The 23,281-nt window shown below is 39.9% G+C and overlaps 1 protein-coding gene and 1 non-coding gene across 50 annotated transcripts in view; one reads left to right on the forward strand and one right to left on the reverse strand.

Annotated features, from left to right (window-relative positions):
- The window catches only part of FARS2 (phenylalanyl-tRNA synthetase 2, mitochondrial), a 465,546-nt gene that overhangs the window by 156,698 nt on the left and 285,567 nt on the right, over positions 1-23,281 (forward strand). The window lies entirely within an intron of this gene.
- On the reverse strand, positions 887-993 carry LOC111769374 (U6 spliceosomal RNA). The gene has a single exon (XR_002802365.1). It is a non-coding gene; the product is annotated as a U6 spliceosomal RNA (small nuclear RNA).

A 23,281-nucleotide genomic window follows, 5' to 3' on the forward strand; every position in this document is an offset into this window, starting at 1 on the left:
ACCCAGTAGTGGGATGGCTGGGTCATAAAGTATTTCTATTTTTAACTTTTTGAGAAATCTCCATACTGTTTTCCATAGTGGCTACACCACTTTGCATTCCCACCAACAGTGTATGAGGGTTCCTTTTTCTCCACAACCTCTCCAACATTTGTCACTCTTGGTTTTGGATATTTTTGTCATTCTAACAGGTGTAAGGTGATATCTTAGTGTAGTTTTGATTTGCATTTCCCTGATGATTAGTGATGATGAGCATCTTTTCATGTGTCTATTGGCCATCCGTATATCTTGTTTGGAGAAATGTCTGTTCATGTCCCCTGCCCATTTTGTGATCGGGTTGTTTGACTTTTTGTTGTTGAGCTGTGTGAGTTCTTTATATATTATGGAGATTAACCCTTTGTTGGATAAATAACTTGTAAATATTTTTTCCAAGTTACTGGGCTTTTTTTTTGTTTCAATCCTGTTTTCCCTTGCCTTGAAGAAGCTCTTTAGTCTGATGAAGTCCCATTTGTTTATTCTTTCTATTGTTTCCCTCGTCTGAGGGGTTATGGTGTCTGAAAAGATTCTTCTGAAACTGATGTCAAAGAGTGTACTGCCTATATTCTCTTCTAGAAGACTTATTGTTTCAGCCCTAATCTTTAGGTCTTTCATCCATTTTGAGTTTATTTTAGTGAATGGTGAAAAAGAATGGTCAATTTTCATTCTTTTACATGTGGCTGTCCAGTTTTCCCAGCACCATTTGTTGAGGAGACTTTCTTTTCTCCATTGTAGGCCCTCAGCTCCTTTCTTGAAGATTAGCTGTCCATAGTTGTGTGGTTTTATTTCTGCGCTTTCAATTCTGTTCCATTGATATGTGTACCTGTTTTTGTACCAGTACCATGCTGTTTTGAAAAATATGGAATGCTTCACGAATTTGTGTGTCATCCTTGCACAGGGGCCATGCTAATCTTCTCTGTATTGTTCCAATTTTAGTATATGTGCTGCCGAAGCGTGCACCATATGTTACAATTTATCCATTCATTCGTTGGTGAACATTTGGGCTATTACCATATTGTCACTATTGTGAATAGTGCTGCTATGAACATGCATGTACATATATTTGTTTGAATCCCTGTTTTCAATTCTTTAGGCTATATAACTAGAAGTGGAATTGCTGAGTCAGGTTGGAATTCTATGTTTAACTTTTTTGAGGATGTACTGAACTGTCTTCCACAGCAGCTAAACCGTTTTACATTCTCACCAGCAATATAGGAGAGTCTGATTTCTCCACATTCTTGCCAATTCTTGTTATTTTCTGTTTGCTTTGTATTGTTTTATTTTGTTTTATAGCCATCCTAGAAGGTGTGAAGTAGTACCTCATTGTGATTTTGATTTTCATTTCCTTAGTGACTAATAATGTTAAACATCTTTTCATATACTTGTTAGCCATTTGTATATCTTCTTTGGAAAGTGTCTTTTCAAATCCTTTGCTGAATTTTAAAATTGGATTATTTGTCTTTTTGTTGTTGAATTGTAAGAGGTCTTTATATATTTTGGATACCAGAATAGATGTTTGATTTGTAAATGTTTTCTCCGATTCTGTGGGTTGGCTTTTCATTTTCTTTATAATGTCCTTTGAAGCACAAAAATTTTTAATTTTGATGAAGTCTAATTTATCTGTTCATTTTCATCTCTTTCTCCTGTTTTTGATGTCATATCTAAAAATTCATTGCCAAATCCAAGGTCAAGAATATTCACTCCTATGTTTTCTTCTAAGAGTTTTGTGGTTTTAAACCATTACATTTAGGCCCTTGATCCGTTTTTTGGTAATTTCTGTATATGGTGTGAGGTAGAAGTCCAACTTCATTCTTTTGCATGTGAACATCCAGTTGTTCCATTGCCATTTGTTGAAGAAACTGTTCCTTCTGCATTGAAAGATCTTGGCACCCCTGTTGAAAGTCAATTGATCATAGATGTATGGATTTATTTCTGGACTCTCAGTTCTGTTCCATTGTTCTATGTTTCTCTTCTCATGCTGGTACCACACTGTTTTGATTCCCGTAACTACATAGTAAGTTTTGAAATTGGGAAGTGTGAGTCCTCCGACTTTGTTCTTCCTCTATTCATTCTTTATTCTTTGTCATAATTATGTTCAAGTCTCCCTCATTTTTTTAAAAAAATATTTTTTCTTTATCCTGTTACTTTGTCAGCCCATCTGCCTGTCTGTTTATCTGTCTCTCTCTCTGTATTTTCCAGTTCTTTGTTATATCTGTCAGTCCAGTATCTACTGCCCAGCTTAAGAGATAGGACATTTTACAGTTGAAGTTCCCTGTGTGTCTCTCCCTCTCGGTATCATCCCTTTTACCTTCCCTCCTATGAGCTATCACTGTGCTGAATTTTGTTTTATTACCTTGACTTTCATTATAGTTTTACTTTTTATATTGTGAAACAAATTAGCTTTCACAAGCTTTTATACTTTAACAAATGGAATCATGCTATATGTCTTTTTCTGAGTTTTTCATGCAATATATTGAAGTTCACTTATGTTGGCTTGTGTAGAGTTTTAGTTCATTCATTTTTCTCTTTTTAAAGATTGGCACCTGAGCTAACAACTGTTGCCAATCTTCTTTTTTTTCCTCCTCCTTCTTCTTCTCCCCAAAGTCCCCCAGTACATAGTTGTATATTCCAGTTGTGAGTGCCTCTAGTTGTGCCATGTGGGATGCCACCTCAGCATGGCTTGATGAGCGGTGCCATGTCCATACTCAGGATCCGAACCAGCGAAACCCTGGGCCCCCGAAGTGGAGTGCTCCAACTTAACCACTCGGCCACAGGGCCGGCGCCTAGTTCATTCATTTTGCGCTGCTTAAATTCTATTGGATGAATATACCATAGTCTGTTCATCCATTCTTTAGTGGACATTTGGTTGTTTCCAATTTTTTTGCTATTACAAATGCTACTGCTGAACATTCTTATACATCCTGTATGTCTAAGTGTAAGAGCTTCTCTAGGGTGTATTTTATTTACCAACGAATTGCTAAGTCAATACTTATGAGCATCTTTAGCTTTATTGGATAGCAGCAGATTGTTTCCTAAAGCAGATGGGTCAATTTATACTGCCTGGAGCCTTTGTATGAAAATTCTTGTTGCTCCATATCCTCTTCAACACTTGACCTTGTTTCACCTTACCTAGCCAATCTGGTAGGTTTAAAATAGTATCTCACTGTGGTTTTGTTTGCATTTACCTGATAACTATTAAGATTGAACACATTTTTATATATTCAGTTGACACATTTAGTTTTTCTTTTGTTCATTTTGGGGTGGGGCTTATTTTTCTGTTTGTCTTTTTTAAATTGATTGATAGGAATTCATCATTTATTTTCAACACTGATCATTTGTTATTTTTATGTTTTGCAATTGTATTCTCCAGGTTTGTGACTTTTCTTTTGTTTGTTTTTTTTAAGTTGCTTTTTCGTAAATGGAATACATGTATATCTTACTTGAGTAGCTTTAGGTTTCTGTATATAACATCATTCTCCAAAAAAGTCACTTCATCAGGGAATGTGAGTGGGTGTACATTGACAAGTTCCATAAAGATAACCCTTCTGCTTGTCATGCTTGATTCTGGTACTTTAAGACTCTGATGTTATTGCTATATCATTTATATTGTCAGCACGGGGATTCTCAATATTTAATGACTTTCAAACATCTACCCTCTCCCTCCTAATGTTCTGTCAGATTTGGTTCCACCCTCGGTGACAGTTTCTCTTGGCTGGGAAGCTGTGCTCTAGGATGTGCTTTTTTGACTAGGAAATCTAGCTTGGAGCTTGGTTGGGGATTCCAGTTATACTGTTTGCACAGAATTCAGTTTGTTTCCTAGTTTGTTTTTTAGTTCTTTCTAATCCTGCTTAGAATCCGTGCCACCAATATTTCTATTATTGTAATAAAAATAAAGGTTTGGTAACTTGATTCAAGGTGTGGTATGTGTATACATTTCTGATGTTTTTGCAGCTGTTGTATGTATTGCATATCGTCTGTGCCGTAATTTCTATACATAGGAGACGTCTGTCTAGAAAGCAGAGATTCTGTCCTGTGTATTATTTTCAATGTCTAAGGTCTTCTATATTTGGCAAACATAAAGCAATTGTTATTTAATTTCCTAGTACTTCCCCCATCAATGTGGACCTAATATTTCATTTTCAACTGTTTTCCTTTTTCCTATTGTCTACCCTATTCCTGAACCAGTAATGCCAATAGCACAATTCAACCATTAGCTTTTGACACTTTGAAGCTGATGGAGTAGTTTGTGAGTTTCCAAATAAGAGGTTCGGGTTGGAAAGAAATGGAAATCGGGGAAGTTTGGATTATTGCAAATGGTCATTTCTTTCATGAGAGTCCATTATTGTTCCCAGTTCTTCCCCCTTCCCTGTATCCATGCACTTTGCCCTAGACTTTGAAGCACTTTCCACTGTGGGAGCAGTATAATTCTCTGCCCTGTAGATTTTTGGCTTGGCCACAACTGCTGTAGCTAAAGGGATATTAGCAGATGTGATACGAAAAGAGGCTTGAAATGTACCTGGCAGTGGTTTTGCCCTCTTTTGCTTCTGCCATTGTTATGAGATGAACATCCATCATCTGGTTCTAGAATAGTAAGAAGCATGTGGAGTGGACCTGAAGCAACCCCAGAACCTGAAGCCCAGCCCAGTCTGGACCAACTGAGCCCCAGCCCCACAGGCTCTGGTGGTTGTTGCACAGCACTGAGATTTTGTAGTGGTTTATCCATCTACAGTAGCCGGCTGAGGAAATTGTGGTTGTCTTGCATATTCTTTCTCAGCTTACCCAGGGCTCATCGTGTGCTTAAGATTCTCTCCTCCAATACCATTTCACAGAATTCACTTATTTCTTTCCAGCTTTGTCTCACTACCTCCCTTTCTAACTTAATGAGAAAGGTGGTTGAAAAGAACTTGACTTTTTTTAACTTCCTTCTCTCCCTAGAGAAGCCATTGAAATAGTTTCCCAGTATTTTATTGTGTGTTGTGATTGTTCCCTAAACCAGACAGGGATTGAAGTGAGATTTATCTGGAAAGTCCTCCCTGTGTGAGTTTTTTGAAATGCTCCTGACATATGGAAGATCTTGTGTGTGTTTGTGCACACACATTCTCATATAACCTTTCTAAAGTTTTGGTGCCACGTGTCTGACTTTAGTCAATCTCAGGTAGAAGACTCTGGAGACGCTAGAATGTAAGCTTCATGAGAGCAAGGAATTTTTTGGTTTTGATCACTGTTGTATTCCCAGTTTCTAGAACAAGGCCTGGCACACAGTAGACACTCAATATACATAATTATAAAATGAATGATGGCTGGACTCCCCCTTCCTCATCCTGATGTTTACTATTTTTCCTCCAGCCTCATTGAAACGGTAAAATGTGGAGGGAAACCACCCTAGTTTCCAAGACTGGCACTTGATCTGCCCTCAGCTGTGCAGTGTGCTGCCTGAGTCACAGGAACACTCACTGGGAAGCACAAGAGCTAACTTAGAGGGAGGCTCTGCGTCCAGCGAGGCCCGGCCACTGTTTGCACAGGAGATCTTGGGCAAGTCCTAAGGGTCTTAGTTTCTTCATCTGTAAAGTAAGGGGCTAGAAGATATAATCTCCAGATTTCCTTTTAGCTTTTGGATCTTATGATTCAGCCTCCTAAACAAGCCAGAGATTTTTAATATTAATAAAACCCACAAGAGATTGTGTTTTGTTTATAGCACCACATGGAAAATTGCATAGCGGCAGGACTTTGGTATATATATGGTTGATTAATCAGTTTCTTCCCCACATCCCCTTAAAGAAACTCTGAGAGACTTAAAAAAAAAAAAAGAATGCTCATATAATTGAATTTTATTTCAACTATTTATGAAACTCTTGCTTCATGGGATCACTGCAGCTTTGCAGGCAGGTAGTGATGTGCTCCTCAATGGCTCAATTTTATTTTCTCCCTTGCAAAAAGGCAATTTAGGAGTTTAGGAATTATTTATGGTACCGTGGGGATAAACACAATCTGCTGAGTTATTTTTCTTGTGTCATTTTTTTCAAGGTTCATTTCTGCATTTTAGGCTGGAAGCAATGTCTTTATGAAATGGCGATGTTGTTATATCCATGGATAAAATGAAGTAATGTCATTAGGCAAAATTCATGCCAAATTTTCAAATTGTGTTTTTTAATTGACCTAAGTCAGGAGTGGTCAAGTGTAGCATTTCTAAAAGTGTATGATGTAGACCACTGGGCATTATTAGGTGTTTCACAGAGAAAATGATTTGATATTCAACTAAGAGTGGAAAATTATGAGTTGGAAAAGCCCTACAGCTCTCTGTTGGAAAGCATCTCTGAACTAGGGAAAACTAGCTCTGTGCGGGGGTGGAGTGAGCAGCATTTCCCAGACCTATTCCATCACAGAATCCCTTTATGAAAAGATACCTTTTGTGTCCCAAAAAGGACACTTAGGGAAATGCTTGTTCACTGGCTGCCGGGATTGACAATAAAGTAAGAGGATAATAGAAGTGTATTTTGGGGAAGTAATGACAAAGTACAGTAAGATATTCTTTTAAATTTTACCTTGAGGAGTGCCTTCAATATGAAGGGAAGCAGCTGATATTAACATACATAATTTAGAACGTTCATTTGGCATTTTAGACTATTTGTCTATGGAGCTCTGGAAATTGAGAGTTTGTGGGCTTTAAAGGCATCAGGAAGGAAAAGCTCTCAAAATCCATTATTTGATATTTCCATTTATTAGAGTCAGCCTTCCTTCTCTCTGTCCATTCCTTCAACAAACATTTATTAAGTATCTGTGTGGCAGGCACCATGCTAGGTGCTGCCGATAGAGGTCATTTCTGCCTTTGCAGAACTTACAGTCCAGTGGTAGAGACTGACAGGTCAGCTACTATATCCATGGGGCTGTGATAACAGTCGAAAGAGGAAATAGTTCCTTGAGAGACTGGGCAAGGCTTCACCAAGTTTATAAGCTTGAACTGAGCAATAAAAGCTGAGTAGGTTAGATGATAAGGGTAGAATGAAGAGGAGATCTTTTCCAGACAGAGAGAGGAGCTTTGTGCAAAGACACACAGAAGGTGGGAGGCAGCACTATGTGTTCTGAGAAGACCGATTAGTATGGAATGCTCAAAAAATCAAGGGGCATGTGAATCAACTAGAGGAGGCTGAAAACCTCCTCGGTAGTAGTCAGCTCTGGAAGAGCGTGGAAGGCAAAATGAAAGATCTTTAATGTCATCCTTCTGGTGGTAGCAAGCAACTGAATGATTTTAAGTAGGAGAAAGACGTGATCAGGTTTGTGTTTTAGAAACTAGCTTTGTTGTGGAGAGTGAGTTGAAGAAATGCAAGTTCAAAGGCAGGGAGACCAGGTGAACAGTCTAGACTCTAAATGAGGAGAGCAGTAGCTGAAGCAGTGGCAGGAAGGAGAGAGGGGGACCTGATTGGAGTGAATCTTAAGAGTTATTGCTAGGCTTTATGTGCGTGGGGCCACATTCTTGTCATGATGAAGAGGTCATGAACTTAGGGATCAGATAGTTCTGGTGCCAGCTTTCCCAGGCGTAACTGACACACAGAGCCTTTGGGCACACTTCACTACTGTACGCCCTCCAGAGAATGATAGGTGGGTTCTATACCCCTGCCCCCCACCTTCTGTGCCTTCAGTACCTTCAGTTGCTTGAACCATACGTAACTATCATACCTTCTTTCTCATCATGGAGGCAGTTTTTAAGAGAGAAGAGGCAATTGGAACCAGATCTCCTGTGGAGTTGAAGAAGCAAGATTTTATTTCTGTTTTAAAGAGAGCTCTTCTGAATTATACTGAATTGTGGATCCACTCTGAGTCCAAGCATGTCTGCCTCCCAGAGAGTGTCTGGTTGATGAGTGGTCTACCCTGGATGGATAGCACAGAGACATATGCTTCTAACTGAGCAGACCTGAAAAGGTCTTTGTATACCTCCCTTTCTTTGGGTATAGAACTTTTTAATTGATTCATTTAATTAAAGCCATTCTTCCTTGTCCGTGGCTGGTTATTTCTCTGCTAGCCATTGAGGGGTCTGGGCATTGGGCCTTCTCATTAGTTGAAGTTACTTTCTTTGTTGGTATCTTGGTGGTACATGGAATAGTAGACATGGGAAGAAGCTAGGGAACAGAATAGGACAGTGTCTCATAGGACTTGCTTTTTCTGGTACTTACTAGCTACTGCTGGTTGGTTTTCTTGACCATCTTGGGGTGGGTATGCATGTCTCTACAGAAAATATCGAGAGCTTTATGTCAGAAAGATATACCTTCACTGACAAATACATTTATCACTTAACATTCCTGAATCCCACTACCTCATCTATAAAATGAGAATAATAATATGTACCTCATTGGTTTGGGATGAAGAGTAACTGAATTAATGCATATAATGTGCCTACTGGAGTGTCTGGTGCGTAGTAAATGATCAAAAAGTGATAGATCCTTTCTCCCCTCGCTTTAACCCTTCCATCTTTCAAAGAGAGTGTTAAAGTTGGAAAAATTTCACCTCATTAACCCTGTGAATCCCCTGAAATTAATGTCAAACTTTTCCATCTATTTGTGTAGGGGTATTTTTTAGTTGGGGGAACGAGGGAGAATAATTGTAGTTTTCATTAGATTCTCAAAGGGTTCTGTGCCTTAAATAAGTTAAGAACTACTGATCTAGTCTCATATCTTTGCTTTTTTTTTTTTTTTTTTTTTTTGAGGAAGATTGGTCCTGAGCTAACTACTGCCAATCCTCCTCTTTTTGCTGAGGAAGCCTGGCCTTGAGCTAACATCCATGCCCATCTTCCTCTACTTTATACGTGGGATGCCTACCACAGCATGGCTTTTTGCCAAGTGGTGCCATGTCCGCACCCAGGATCTGAACCAGCGAACCCCAGGCTTCCGAGAAGCGGAACGTGCAAACTTAATTGCTGCGCCACTGGGCCGGCCCCCTAATATCCTTATTTTGAATATGAGGAATTAGAATTGTTTAAAAGGGCAATTTTAATTATATGTGGTAGTGAACCAAATGCAGGCATGATTTGGGGGGCACTGAAGAATTCCTGATTAATAATGCTGTCTGCCTTAAGGACCTTATTCAGACAAGTGTAATTTGTTAGGTGAAGGCGCTTGTTACCCAGGAGGGCAAAACATTCATCAAATGTTTATTGAGGAAAGGATGAGGAAGGCAGGCAGCATTTGTTGGAAAGGTAGATGTTTGGCAAGTGAAGATGAATAAGGCAGAGCTCCTGCCCTCAAGGAGCTATACAGTTATGCACATAGCCCCAGAAACAGGTAAGTTATCACGCCAGGTGGCAAGTGGGTTCAGCAACCAGTGCTGTCTCTGGGAGTCAGGGAAGGTGTCCCAGAAGAGTTACCCTGAAGAGGTGTTATTCTACCTTGATCTTGAAAAATGTCTAGGACTTTGTTAGGACAATTGAAGTATGTATAGGGCCTTTTTAGGCAGAAGGGGCAGCATATTCAAAGATACAGACTTCTAAAAGATCTGGCATGTTTGAGGACAGAGAATTTCAGTGAGACTGGGGTAGTATGTCATGGGGGGCACCGATCCAAAGGGACCTGAAGCGTGATGGGTGTCGTTTGCAAAGTGAAGGAGCATGGGCTTGATACTATGCTTATTTCAGCTAATAGGGGTTTCTTTGGGAGGGTGAGGGGATGGTAGAGTAGAAGGCACCATCTATTTACTATGTAAATTTATTTTCTAGGTAATGCATTCACTTGGAGTGTGTGTGTGTGTGTACTCTTCCTTTCTCTGCTTTCACTTCTGTTGTTTCTCTTTTTTTGTATCCTTCCAGTTTTTTAATGCAAGTACGTACATATCTTCTTTTTCTTTCTTCTTAATAAAAGTAGTATACTATATTACTTTACATCATTTTCCCTCTTGCAGTGTATTTTAGACGTCTTTGTATGTTAGAGAACATGCTCATTCATATTCACAGCTGCCAGATTTTCCATTGTGTGTATGAGCCATAGTGTATTTACCCTGTGCTGAGTTGATAGGCATTTTGTGTTGTTTCCAGTCTTCTGCTTTTAAAAACAATGTTTCAGTGAATAACTGTGTAGGCATGTCATGTTTCATATGCAAGTATCTCTATGGGATTTGTTTCTTGAAGTGGAATTGCTAGGTCAAAGAGTATATGCATTTATAATTTTTATAGGCGTCTTGCCTATCAAATAAATCTGGTAGGTAACCCTGTCAGGTTGCCTGTTTCCATTCCCCGCTGTGATGTGTGAGAGTGCTTGTTCTTCACATCCTTGCCAACACGTGTGTGATCAAGCATTTGGACCTTTGCTAATTCGACAGAGGAAAGCTGTATCTAAATGTCATTTTAAGTTGTATGTCTTTTATTTTGAGTGAGAGCTGAGCATCTTTTCATGTGTTTAAGATACGTTTTTATTTCCCTTTCTGTGAACAGTCCTCGTATCCCTTGCTCATTTTTTTCCCAGTAGAGATTTTTTAAGTAGGGAAATAATGTGATGAGATTTAGGTGGGGTTTTTTAATTTTTTTTTTTGCAGGAGAATTCTAGAACAGTGAAGAATTGCTGATAGGACGATTAGATAAAGCTGTTAATGTAGATGAGAAAATGATGGCCTGAATTTCAGCAGTGACAGTAGAGAAGAAGATAAGGTGGATTCCAAGGTTATTTCTGGGGTGAAGCAGCCATATCTAATACGTGAATTGGAGGAGAGCAAAAGGGAGATGTTGAGAACGATGCCAAGTTTAGCCTCAGTGATTCATGATGTTGTTTCACAAGCTGGAGACAGAGAATGGTATGAAGGTTGCACCCAAGCTTTGGACCTCTTAAAACTGAAGAGCCTATAAGACTTCCAGGTAAAAAGATCTAGGAGATAGTTGGACTTAAAAGATTGGAAAGTGTAAGAGAAGCTTTGTTAGGAGATTTTGGAGTCATCCGTGTCGTTAAAAGTCATGAAATTGATGATTTTCAAAATCTTCATAGAGAAAGAAGAGAAAGGCCAAGGAATATAAAGTTTCAGAAAAATAATCATTCTCTGGGGTTCCTTTATTTATTGAATGCACTAGAACTCGTTGGCATAAGGGGAGAGTTTTCACGTGGTTCAGGTATTCATTCATTCATTCATTCAATATTTACTGAACACCTGGTACTACCAAGTAGTGATTGAAATATAAAGCTAGAGATGTTCCCTGTTATCATGGAGCTTACAGGCAGATGGAGAATGTGGACAGGTAAATATGTAATTACAATGTGATGTGATGCTTACTGTGAGGAGGGGAGTACACTGTGCTATGGGAACAATAGGAGGTGGCATCTAGTGTGACGTAGGGGAAGTCTTCAGAAAGGCCTCCTAATGTGAGGCTTGAAGAATGAATGAGAGTTCGCGGTGAAAGGGAGTGGGGACGGGGAAGCATGTTCTAGGCCAGGAGTCGGCAAACTTGTTTTGTAAGGGTCCAGATGGTAAATATTTTAGGTTTGGCTGGCCATCTGGTCTCTGTTGCAGTGATTCAACTCTGCCATTATAGTGTGAGGACAGCCGTAGACATAGGTAAACAAACACCGTGTGGCTGTGTTCCCATAAAACTTTATTTATGGACACTGAAAATTGCATGTAATTTTCATGTGTCATGAAACAATTTTCTTCTTCTGATATTTGTCCACTATTTAGAAATGTAAAATTCATTCTTAGCCTGCAGGCCATGCAAAAACAGAGGGGAGGGCCAGGTTTGGCCTGCAGGCTGTAGTATGTGGACTCCTATTTTAGACAAGAGAAGTAGTATCTTCAAAGGTCAAGAGGCAAGAGAAAGCACACTGGGGTGTCTGTAATATCCTTTTCTTAGCTGGTCTCCTTGCTTCCAGGGTCTCCCTATGCTAATCTACCCTACATGCAATCACTTGATAGGTCTTCTTGGGCCACCTCTTTTGTTATTTCTGTGCTTTTATGAAAAACTTTCAGCAATTCTCCATGAAGGTAATCAAGATCCTCCCTTCATTGTCTGCTTTGTTTGCCTCAACTTCCCTTCAAGAAGGACTTGGGAAAAATTCTGCTCCATTGACAGTAACCTAGTATTTTAGATATGCTTGGAGGTGCCATAAACCCACCAGGGCTTGCTAGGTCACTGCTTATTCCTGTAGATGCATACAGGGTTTGCTTTCATTCTGAGCTTTTTGTATATTTCCTGGAAAAGTTACTTTTGTATTAATTTACATATAAAAGTTCTATATTTTCATCTCATTTTTATCCTGCCACTTCAGGTGTAGGGAAATAAATGAAAAAGTCTTCAAATGTTGACTTCTAAGACTTTATTACCACAGACAGCATCATTATGTTTGTGGAAATCTAGTGTGCTTTGAAGGAATTAATCTAGCCTTAGTTGCAATCTGTATATGTTTACATAGAATGAATAAACATTGCATTACATTTCATGAAAATTCAATTATTTCTATCTCCAGGAAACATGTTCTGCTTAGTGTTTAATTCTCAAGTCAGTCAGTATGATGGTTCTTGACCTGTCATAAGAATTTGGGATTTTGAACTCACTGCTAACTTTTATAATCCATGGAGAAACAGCTAGTGGAGACTTTTCGTCACTACTGCCCTGACCCTATATTTGGGGTTATAGGTAATATCTCTTTCAGTGGTTTAGGGCTAATATGAAGCACTATTCTTGCTAGATTATTCTTAAAATTAAGAGAAGTAAAGTTAAGAATAATGTTCTACATGATTAATATTTTATTTTGAATCTATTATGTATAGAATCTGTTTGGAATCTTTATGGTAGTTATTCAGCTTATCATTTTCTTCCACAGGACTTTAACCTCCTTGAGGGTAGGAACTATACATAATTCATACTTGGTAGTGATTGCAAATTTTAAAAATATTGAAGAAATGGCAAGTAGGGTTGTCAGCAGGCCGGGCTGGATGAGATGGAACGGGGCATACTGTGGGCTAGGGGAACGATCAGTCAGGCCAAGAGTCTAGTTGCTTGGCGTCTTCGAGGAGCAAGATGTGACATAGGCCTAGACGCTGAGAAGGAATCAGGAAGGCAGATCATTAAGGCCTAGATCAGAAGGCATAGAAGACCATACTTAAGGATTGGGGATGGAGAACCTCTGGAAGTTTCTAAACAGAAATCATGTGTTGAGACCAGCTTGGCCTGTCAAGTCCTCCCTGACCTGGCCTTTGCCTGCCCCTCTAGCTTTCTCTCGCACTCTTGCCTGTAGATACTGCATGCTCTGAGGAACTCTTTCTGAATGTGTCGTGCATGCTCTGTTCAGCATTTCCCGACAGGACATGAGGCATTCCTAGCACTCACTTGTGACACTGTACTGTAGTTTGTTTATTGCTCTGCCTCCACGCTAGTCTTGAGCGATTGACAAGAGGAGATCAGGTTTCTTTATTTCTTTGTCATCAGTGCTTCACATACACCTAAACTTTAGTAGGTACTCAGTAGATATTTATCGAATACGTGGATGAGTGAATGCATTTTGGCACAAAACCTCCACTTCTGGACTGAAAGATAGATTGGACGGAGCAGAGATGGGAGGCAGTGAGACTGACTAGGAGCATCACACAATAGCCTAAGAGAGAAATGTTGAGAGCTTGAATTATATCCGTGGCAATAGAAATTCAAGGGAGGAAATAGATTCTGGAGACCTGAGGAAGTATAAGTGACAGGCCCCAGTGATCAATAGATAAAATGGGTGTTGTGAAGAGCTGAGGGAAGCAGAAAAGTAAAGATAGACAGCTGAAATGCACCTGATCATGTTACTTTCTAGATGCTTTGTTTGGGGATAGGGAAGCCAGTCTGTGTAGGTTGGACTGAAAATCAGTTTGAGGATTAATTGCCTTGGTTTGAGAAACTCTATTACTGAAGTTGCACAACAGAGTAAATCGTGGAGCACTAGAGCATCCTTGCTTAATTATTTAATTTATTTAAATTTATTCATAACAGTTCTGCAAAGGCTATGAGATAGTGATATCTATAGATACAGATATATCTGGATAAAACAAAAATCAAGGGGCAAAAGGTAAAGGGAAAATAAGAATAGGAAAATAATAAAGGTGGGTTAAGGTTGCAACAAAGAATTACACATTTATCTCAGTTGCTATAAGGAGACATGAACTTGGCTCTAGCTGCCTAATGGTAAAAGGAAAGAGGGAAACAGTTGATACTCTGTACAGTGTCTGCAAGGTAAAAACATGCCCATTTTTTCAGGGAAAGCACAATATTCTTGACATGGAAAGCTGAGGGAAAACCCTTCTTCATCTATGAAGCACTGTATTTTTAAAAAAATTAAATTTTATATTATTCTTTCTTACATCCCTTAGTATTTTCTTAGTAGTGTGATAAGATTTGGTTTGCTCTGTTTAACGTATCATGAAGTTAATTGTGAAAGATTTCTATAACCCAAATCCACAGATTATTTCCAAATCCCATCTTCTCTCTTTTACCAATTGCTCACTTGAAGAGTCAATACTTGCAAGCTCCTGTGTGCATGGCGTGTTGACACGTGCCCTGGATGGTACAAAAACTGTGTAGGAATTTCTTAAGGAGCTCACAGTTCCAATGGGCAGTTTAGGTATAAACATGTGGATAGTGTGTTAATTGCAAGAGTCAAATAATAAGATAACCATCCAGGAAAGCTGGAAAGCAGTACCTGAGCTACTGCTATATATGCGCTGAGACGTTAGATGATATCTGTGAAGTCAGAAGATGGTGAGACCAATGTAGGCTGGGAGGGCCAAGGGAGGTTTGACAAGGAAGAATGATTTTTTCTTTTTATGATAGCCTCAATATTTTTATCATTTAGCTTATACACTAAATTGGATATTGTCAGTAGTTGATTCTTTTAACAAATTTTAAATTTTGTACAGTCTTTAGAAACATTGTTTCCTAATTTTTTTTCTTTGTTTGCATAGACTTGTGCCTGGTAGTATCATTTAGAGTTACTAAATATCCCTTCCTTCCGTGGTTGCATGGACATGCTTTTATGATGTCACTCCTAAATGCTGAACATCTTAATTAATCTTTTTTTATTTCAGTGATTTTTACTGTTCTGAAGAACATAAACACTTGTTTTTCAAGGAATCCTTTAACAGTCAAATCTTTGTCGTTATAATCTCTTTATAATCTTTGGATTCTCAATGATCTGAGGGTAAAGTCCAAAGCCTTTAGTTGACGTGCCCTTCTAGGTGATGCCTGCTCTGGCTCTGGCCCTGACTGCCTCTCTAGCTACACGAGGTCCCCCTGGCACATAGCATTTCTGCCACATAGGCCTTTCAGTTCTTACTTCCAGCTCAGGCCTTGCATGTGCCCTTCCTTCTGCTGGGACTGCCCTGACTGGGCAGAGGACCCTATGGGACACTCCCATGGCACCTGCACACCTCCTCATGGTGCATTACCACTGCAAGACACCAATGATGGTGATTGTGTTTTACACGTCTGTGATTCTAGCCCCACTCCTGAGACTGTAAGTTCCATGGGGACAAGAACTCTGTTGGTCGTTCAAGCCAACTCTCAGCATCTAGAGGTGCCTGGTGATCGCAAATACTTATTTTTGTGCACTGGTGTCATTGCACGGTTCCCAGCTCTGGTCTTCGTTCAAAACTGTCTTGGTTATCCCTTATTTGTTATTTATTTCTTCCCTGCAGGTGGTTATGAAGGAGCTTTTTGATTTTAAATCTTTGCAGAAGATTCCGAAAAGTCACTCCAAAGATGACACAAGGCTCTATTTGTTGCCTTTCAAAATATATACACTTTTAGTGCCAAGGGAAGACTTTTGAAGCTTGAGTATATGTTAGTCTCCAGGGAGCCAGTGGAGAAGGCCAGATTGTGAGATTGTTAGTCGAGTAATATCTAATGTAGTTTACTGAGCAATTTCAAAGGAGGGTAATGGAGGTAATCTCAGAAATTCTAAGCAGCTGTGTTATAAAAGCACAGAGAGTGTTGCTTTCATTTCGTTGACCTGAAATCAGGATGTTTCCCCCATCCTGCTCCCAGTTGGTTTTTATTACCTTATATTCTGTGTCTTGGAGGTTCTAAACATTTTCAGAATAAAATTCTTTGGAGATCTATAAACTGCTGCTTTCTAATTTCATTGCTCTTAATTATAGGGCATTGGAAATGCAAAAAACAGGGGTAACTTGGGATGGTGGAAAGAGCTTTATACTCAGCATCAGGAGACCTGGAAATAGTTATGGTTTTGCAATTGATTAACTCCCTGGCTGGATGTGTGATTCGAGGGGAATTCTTTGACATCTCCAAGACTCCATTCCCTCATCTATGAAAGGAAGAGATTAAAGATGATATTTAAGATTGTGTATAGTCTCAGTTTATTCTTACCTGCATGCATGAAGCTTTGTTCATTTAACAAATATTTATTGCATGCCTACTATGTGCCAGCTACTCTTCTAGGTTTTTGAGATACAGCAGAGCACCAACAAATGAACCTTCTTGCCCTGCTGTAACTTGCATTCTAGGGACATTTGAAGCATTTAGTAACATTTATTCAGTACCAGTTTATTACAGTTCTGTGTGATGAAAGGAGTGTGGCTAGAGAATATGGAGAGTGAAGAGATGGCAGTCACTGGCCAGGCAGAACTTGAAAAGTCAACTCCATCCTGCTTTGGCTGGTGGAAATCTGCCCCTCCCCAGGCATTTCTCATAATGCCTGAAGAAAGAAAGGATCAGCAGGAGGGACAAGATGTTCCTCGTCCCTCTCCCTGTCCCTATCTTTCCCCACTTTCTGTGAATGGACCACCTTATAACAGCAAGGAAAGGGAGGCTGATGGTAGCCCACTTGCCTTGGCCTTGGTAAGTCTTCTCTGCCGCTTGACTCTCTAAATGATCAGTGATCCTCCACTGCCTGTTAGACAAAGGACAAGCAGCTACTTTTCCAACAAGACTTGAAACCACCCTCCTTACCTTTCCCTGCGCATACCCTCAGCTATGGGCAGGTAGACGCTCAGTGTCCCCCAGCACTTGGGGTGCGTGCTCTCCTATCTCCAGGCTGTTGTACAGTTTTCTCAGCTCACAGCACTGTCTCACCATCTCTGCTGGCCAGTGTCACCACCCCCACTGTCAGAGGGCCTGCTATGGAATGGTAGCACTGTCATAGCCTGCTTAACTCCTCTTACTGAGTGCTTGACCACTAGGATCAGAGACTGTTTCTCCCTGAACGCCCCCCAATCTCTGTTGCACTGTCCATACCTTGAACGGAAGGGCTGGCCGACCTTTATTGATCTTCTTATGTTCTGTGCCTAACACAATGCCCAGCACATACCAGAGCCACAGAAATTGTTCGTTGAGCGGACCATTGACATGTTTCCTGCAATATTTACCATGGTTTACCTTTTGGTATTGATTATTTGAGGATTTTTTTGGGGGGAGGCGGTTTTAGATCTGAGCTCCTTGACAGCAGGGCCTGTGTGTGTTATTTTTTAATCCAGTGGTTCTTGGACTCAGTGAATATTAAATACCTGAAATAAACAGAATTGAATTCTTGGGTAGTTGAATTTGAGAAGTGAAAATAAGCATGTGGTTTTCATTTCTGTTTCTCTGGGGGGAAACTGAGTCAAAGAACAATGACTCATGAGCTTATGTCTCAGCCAAGGCTAAAAATTGGGGGATGTAGCTGAGAGATTAGAAATTAAGCAGTAAAAGAGCATTACAATTTTAAAAGCTTCTAAATCTCTCCCTTAATAAAGAAGTATTTCCTACCTTTTACATTCAGATCTATCATGCAAATTATGCTTTATTTGCTGAAAAGCCTCCCAACACTGAATGGGTTTGCTTTGGCATCAGCAAAGTCCCTGATTTAAGGTGGGGATGAGACATGGATCTCTTTGGCATGGCTTCCTCGTGGCTGCCGTGGGTCCTCTGCCCATCACTCTCCTGTGTGGGCCACGGTCAGCTCCAGGGCACAGCTTGTGCGTCTGCTTCTGCCGCCAGTGCCCCTGGCTCCCTTCCCCTTGGCTCTGGTTAGGCGCATCTCTGCCTTCTGCTCCTCAGGTCTGTCTAGATTTAGTCCTTTGTAATCATTTAGAGCAAGGGCTGCCCATGGCTGGAAATGCAGTCCTGGCTTGGAGGGAAAGGGATTTGGGCAAGAACTAGCTGTACTGTGTTTAAAATACCTGAGGCCCTGCCATGGCTGGGGATGCAAGAGACCTGGGCTGGCAAAGCTGGCCTTCCTGCCCAGGGCCGTGGAGCACTGTTCTGCAGGAAGTAGAGCACTCTCTGGCTCCTTGGCTAGCCAGACCAAGGCTCTCTGTAGTCTAAAATGGCACATGGATTCACAAATAGAAAGAGTGGAGGTGATCTGGGTTTTCCTCCCTCTTGCAAACAACTGCTAATGATGAATTATTAATAGCATAAAATCAGGATCTTGTTTTCCATGTAGAGATCAGACCCATTATCCCTGCACAGTTATATAACCTACCCAGTACACATGGCTAAGACTGAGGCTGGCACCTCCAACCAGAAGCCTACTAAGTGAGGACATGTTTATTGCTGCTTCTACCTAGTCAAATGTCTGTTGTTTCCTATTCCTAAGAATGGCAGGGAGTAAAGGATTATTTATTTCCCTTGATATTTTTCATTTCAAGAATCAACATGGGCAGATTTATAGTGTTCACAAACGTGCTGGTAACAATTTGATTGCAGAAAGAATGAAATTTCGCTCAGACAAGTGCAGATTTGTCTGTTGTGGTGAGAAGGGCCAGGCCTGTGTAAATGGTACAATTCTACCCTGAAGATAAATTTTAACAGGGACAGTGGTAGTGGTTTTTCTTCCTCTTTTGTTCTCTCAGATGCATTAGATTGAAAATTAAAGAATGAAATATATTAATTTGATTAACTGGAATCTTTCAGCTGGATGTGTTTCTTTGTAGAACTTTTGCATTGTCTCACCATCCATAATGTTTACCAGAAATGGTGAAACCTGATCCATGTGGACAGTGTTGAGGGAAATAGGATTCCTCAGAGAGCAGTCAATGGATCTGTTTCTTAGACCTACACTACTTCTAAGACAAAACAAATTAGTTTTATATTATTTCTGGAAATCATGACTCTTGGATACTTCACAAGCAAATTTGAATTTAGGCCATCTAATTAACCTTTAACTCAAAATGTTGGTATTTTCACAACCATTTTAGGTAGAGACAGTTGTTAGTGGTTGCCCCAAACTTATTTCAGATACTCTATCTCTGAAAACCAATTTATGATTTTTATTTGACCCTTGGTATACTGAGATGTTGCTTTTATATCTGACCTTCTTCTGTCACTTCAGCTACAATTTTATTTGTGCTTCTTTCCTCTTTTGTGCTCCTGGCTCACAGTGACCAGCCATTTCACCAGATGGGAATGAATGCACCCAGTTGCATGCTGCCTATGCTGGTGTGCCCAGAGCAGGCTGTCCGCAGGGCCCAGAGCAGAAGGGACACCCATCTGTACTCAGAGTGCCTCACTGCGGAACAATAGGGAGAATCATGCCAGTTCCTTTTCTTCTTCCTTTTCTCTTGTTTTTGGAGAATTTTTTCTTTCTATTGAAGTTTATTCAACCTGTAGTTTAAAGAGTCCAATACTTTTGCAAGGTTTGGGACAAATCCCAGCAATCCCCTGTGTTCCTTTCCTCCACTCACTCACACTCCCCCAGCATCCCCATTTCCTCCTCCCTAGTGGCAACTAGTTTCAATTCTCAGAGCTGAATATTTGACATTAAATCTCTAAGTAACACACTCATGTTGCTGTTTCTGGATTTCTTCCCATTTTAAACATTCTCTTTTGACTATGCAATATAAAATATGAGGATTTAGCCATTTCTTCTCTACCCTAAGACTAAAACAGACCTAAACTTCTCTATAGTTTAATTTGGGAGAGATCAGTACTCTGCATTAGGTTATTTTGACCATCTAAATGCTATCCACAGGTCAGACGTTTAGTAAACTATGATTATCTTTTCTTTCCTATACAGCTTTTTATTTAGCCTTTTTTGTTTGCTTACATTTCTATATACTTTTCACTAATTCAGAACCACATTCTACAAATTGTCTGAACTTACTCTCACTACACTCACCTACATCAGGTTCTCTATTCACTTCACCTTTTGGAGCTGTCGCTCCCAGAGCCTTCTGACCTGCTCTTGTCTGGGCAGGTTGATTTGTACACTTGGCACTTTGCAATCATCTTACTATCTCTGTTTGCCGTCCTCTTGAAAATGCCCTTTAGCTCTCTTCTCTATGGGATATACTGTTTCCTGTGTCTTCCTGTGTATTGTATCATTCAGGGGTTCAGTTGGAGGAGACAAAATCCACACCAGCTATTTAATTTTGCTGAGGAAGATTCGCCCTGAGCTAACACCTCTGCCTATCTTGCTCTTTTTGCTGAGGAAGATTTGCCCTTAGCTAACATCTTTGCCAATCTTCCTCTATTTTTTATGTGAGCTGCCACCACAGTGTGGCCACTGTGTGGTGTAGGTCTGTGCCTGGGAACCGAACCTGGCCGCTGAAGCGGAGCACACTGAACTTAACCAGTAGGCCTCTAGGGCTGGCCTCACACTAGCTATTTTAAACAGAAAGAGATTTAAAAATAGAGATTAGGTGCCTTCCAAATTATTGGAAGTACTGGAGTGGGTTTGAGGCTGGGCCCACACAGCTGCCATGACCTGTCAAGTGTACTACATCCTCTGCCACATTCGGATGGGGAGGAGTCAGGAAGCCTCCACCGGGACTGCTCACTTCAAGAACCTTCTGCTGTAGTTGCAGTCTAAGGATCAGAACCTGTTGCAGCTGCTGTCTCTTTATACCTGTGAGGCTGATGACAGCTAGATCCTGAACACTTGAAGAAAAACCCACTAGTCCCTGTGCCGTGCTGACCAGCAGAGAGAACCAAAGCTACAGAAGCATGGCCTCCACTTCCATGTCCCAAGTCTTACTTGAGTGCATCTAGTTGGAGGAACCTAATTTACTCAGAGAACCCAGTTGCAGAGAAAGCCAGGGGGTGTAGAGTTTAGCTTTCTGGCTGCTGCTGTACAGAAAGATGTGTGGAGGTGGATATGACTGCTGACTGCCATTCCACTGAACACACCACACAAGCGCTTTGATTGTGTGTGTGTTTACTCGTATTCTGCTGGACCTTATCCTTCAGAGTGCCTTTCTGAGAAAGGATACATGGGAAGCATGAGTCTTGAGTCTTTGCATGTCTGAAACTCATCGACTCTGTCCTCACATTTGCACGGTAATTTTCAGAGTATAACTTTTTTGTGAAAATCGTTTCCTTTTAGAATGTTGAACATTGTCTTGTAGACGCCAGTATTTCTTTTAAGAATTCGGAAGACATTTTAATTCCTGATTATTTATTTGTGATCATTTTTTCTCCCTGGGACTTAAAATTTTTTTTAACTTTTATTGAGGAATAATTTACATAATGTAAAATTACCCAGTGTAAATATACAATTCAAGAATTTTTTAGTAAATTTTTACAGTTTTGCAGCCATTGCTACGGTCCGCTGAACGTTTCCATCATCCCAAAAGGTTTTCTTCTGCCCATTTGCAGCCAGTCATCACCCCGTAGCCCCAGGCAACCACTGTTCTGCTTTCCGCCTCTGTAGACTTGTCTTTTCTAGACGTCTCACATAAATGGAGTCATGCAATATGTAGTCCTTTGCGCGTGGCGTCTTTCACTCAGCATAATGTTTTGCGGTTCGTCCTATTAGCATGGCTCAGTAGTTTGTTCCTTGCTGTTGTTGAATAGTGTTGTAGACATTTTGTTTATCATTCACCAGCTGATGGGCATTTAGATTGTTCTCGCTTTGGTCTATTATGAATAATGCTGCTATGAACTTTCCCGCACAAGTTTTTGTGTGCATACATGATTTCATTTCTCTCGGGTACATCCCCGGGAGTAGAATTGCTGGATTGTGTATAAGCCTGATTAACTTTTGAAGAAACTGCCAAACTGTTTTCCAAAGTGATTGTACCATTTTACATCCACACTAGCAATGTATGAAGATTCTCATTTTCTACATTCTTACCAGCACTTTGTATTGTCTGTCTTTTTGATAATAGCCATTTTAGTGGGTGTTTAGAGGTATCTGATTATAGTTTTAATTTATATTTTTCTCATGAATAATGATTAGCATCTCTAATGTACTTGTTAGCCATTTGTATATCTTCTCTGGTGAAATGTTTATTCCAATATTTTGCCCATTTTCAGTTGGGCTGTTTGTCTTATTATTTGGTTGTAAAGTTCTTTATATAGTCTGGATATAAGATCTTTATCATATATATGATTTGCCTATATTTTCCACTAGTGTGTGGCTTGTCTTTTTATTTTCTTAGTGATAGCTTTAGAACTGAAATAGTTTTTAATTTTGATGAAATCTAGTTTATCATTTTCTTTTCTTTTGTGGATCATACTTTTGGTATTGTACCTGTGAACTCTTTGACTAACCCAAGTCATGAAGATTTTCTCCTGGAAGTTTATTGTTTTATTTCTTTCGTTTAGGTGTATGATCCATTTTGATTTCAATTTTGTGTGTGACATAAGGAAATCTTCTAAATTCATCTCTTTGAATGTGAATATCCATTTGTCCCAGAACTGTTTGTTGAGAAGATTAGTCCTTCCTCATTGAATTACATTGGTGTCTCTGTTGAAAATCTATATACTGTACCACAAGGTCTTAATTATTGTAGCTTTAATAACGTATCTGAAATTTGGTAGTGTGAGTTCTCAAATTTTGTTCTTTTTCCAAAATTCTTTTGGCTATTCTAGCTCCTTTGTATTTCAATATAAATTTTAGAATCAGCTGGTCAATTTTACAAAAAAAGCCGATTCAGATTTTGATATGAATTGCATTGAATCTGTAGATCATTTTGAGGAAAATTGCCATCCTAACAGTATTGCATTAACATGGAATGTCTCTCTATTTATTTAGATGAGAGACTGCTAAACTTTTTCTTCAAGGGCCAGACTGTCAATATTTTATTCTTGTGGGCTGTACAGTCTCCGCCACATCTGCTTCACTCTGCCTTTGTAGTGGGAAAATAATAGGACCGTGAGCTAAGGCTGTGTTCCAGTAACACTTTATTTACCAAAGCAGGAGCCTAGAACTGTTGGCCATAGGTTGTGGACCGCTAACTTGATCATCTTTGATTTATCTCAGCAGTGGTTTGTAGTTTTCAGTGTACAATCTTGTTCTTATTTATTTTTTTTTTTAAAGATTTTTTTTTATTTTTTCCTTTTTCTCCCCAAAGCCCCCCGGTACATAGTTGT

Source organism: Equus caballus, chromosome 20 (genome assembly GCF_041296265.1).
Source record: "Equus caballus isolate H_3958 breed thoroughbred chromosome 20, TB-T2T, whole genome shotgun sequence".
Classification (NCBI taxonomy): Eukaryota; Metazoa; Chordata; class Mammalia; order Perissodactyla; family Equidae; genus Equus; species Equus caballus.